Below are 1876 nucleotides of genomic sequence, written 5' to 3'. Positions count from 1 at the left end.
ATGCGTCCTCTGGGCCTGCTTCAGTTTTCCTTCCCACGTTAATGGGGCCAGGCCTCTTCCCTTTGCCCCCAGAGTGCTCGAGTCTGGTCCCAATGTACCCTTCTTCCTGGACTCCTTCCACCGCTGCCCGCCTGCTGCAGTGCCGCCCCTGTGCCTGAGGCAGCTGAGGCCCGGCAGCCCTCCCACTGGGCTCTCTGTAGAGGCCACCAGGCAGCGTTCTGGCCCCAGTAACTACTATGAACTGGTGGGGGTGCATCCTGGTGCCAGCACTGAAGAAGTTAAACAGGCTGTCTTTTCCTAGTACGAAGAGCTGCATGCTGGCTGGACCCTGGGAACCCAGCCCGGCACAGCTGCTTTGTAGAGCTGAGTGAAGCATGCCAAATGCTCAACCTGGAACAGAGCCCCCAAAACTATGACCACTCTCAACTCCCCCAAAGTCTCCAGGAACCATAGCCTATCCCTGGTCTGTTCATCAAGCACACAGCTCCTGGTCACCTCCCAATGCACAATGCTGGGCCCGGTTTCATGGTGTGAGGCATCAGGGACCAGAGTTGAGGCAGCATCAAGACAGACACGACCAGTGGGTACTGGGATACCGCCTCCTGATCATGCTGGTAGGCACTGGCCTGCACTATGCTGCCTTCAGGAAGCTGGAGCAGATACACGGTAGCTGGATGGATGAAAAGGATCAGAAGGATCGGATCATCACAGCCATCTACAACGATACTCAGGCTGCACCAGGCCCAACAGAGCCAGGCTCCAACAGGAGCAGCAGCAGAGGTAGCAGCTGCAGCCACCATCCGGGCCTCCCCCAGGCCCCAGGATCATGCCCCACGGCACCAGCCCCTGAGCCTCTCACCTGAATAGAGCCTGCTGTGTGTTCCCTCTCCAGGACTCCCCACCACCTAAAACGTGTGCAGTAAAGTGATTCTCAGTGCTCAAAAAAGAATGAAAAACAATTACACACACACACAAACACACATCCAGTATGTCAGGCGGACTAAGCAATTAGCATTAAATACTGCACAGTGTTAAGGGCAAAGGAAGAAGTGATGGGCAAAGGGGTGCTACTCGCTGTTGTAGACAAATTGTGTAGGGAAAACCTCTCTCAGAAGGTGGTGATATTTGAATGGAGATTCAAATGAAGTGAGGGAGATATTTAAGCTGCTATCTCAAGAAGAGTGTTCCAGGTTAAAGGAACAGCATGTGCAAAGGCCCTGAAGTAAGATTCTGACATTTTAAGAACTGTCAAAAGAGGCCAGTATAGCCGGAGCACAGTGAACTAGAGAGAGTGGTATAAGATGAACTCCGGGAGAGTGCAAGGTCAGAACACATAGAGCCTCAGAGATTTCTGAATTTTATTTGGGTAAAATGAAAATTATTTCATTAGAGAAGTAATATGATATGATTTAAATTTTTAAAAAAGTGATCACTCTTTTGTAAGAACTGACTTTGGATGTAGTGGTAGGAAGGGAGCAGGAATAGAATGGGGAGACCACTGAAGAGATTATAATCCTATATAATAAAAGGCTAATATGCAAACAGACCGAACGGTAGAACAACTGGAACAACCGAACAACCGAACAACCGAACAACCAGTTGCTATGATGTGCACTGACCACCAGGGGGCACGCATAGAACATGGCGGGCATCAGCCGCAGCAGGATGGTGGAGCAGGTGAGTGGGGGCACCAGACCAAGGCGGGGCACCAGTCGCTGTCATTGGGGTGAGACTCTGGTGGTTAATGAAAATTCTTTGCTCCCATGCGCCATGGTACCGCCCGGCACTCACACCTGCTGCCGGCACCGGCCCCACTCACACCCACTGCCTGCACCAGATAGCCCAGTGCCAGCCCTGATTGCCCCTCAGGGCTCCT

The 1876-nt window shown here is 52.2% G+C and overlaps 1 pseudogene across 1 annotated transcript; it reads left to right on the top strand.

The window, feature by feature from the left end:
• Positions 1-850, top strand: LOC307102842 (dnaJ homolog subfamily C member 4-like; annotated as a pseudogene). The gene is made up of 2 exons: positions 1-23; positions 73-850. The product of its transcript is annotated as a dnaJ homolog subfamily C member 4-like (transcript).
• The last annotated feature ends 1026 nt before the right edge of the window (positions 851-1876 follow it).

The sequence above is a fragment of the Cnephaeus nilssonii genome (genome assembly GCF_951640355.1).
Source record: "Cnephaeus nilssonii genome assembly, chromosome: 1".
NCBI lineage: Eukaryota > Metazoa > Chordata > Mammalia > Chiroptera > Vespertilionidae > Cnephaeus > Cnephaeus nilssonii.
This window is presented reverse-complemented; position numbering and strand designations above follow the sequence as displayed.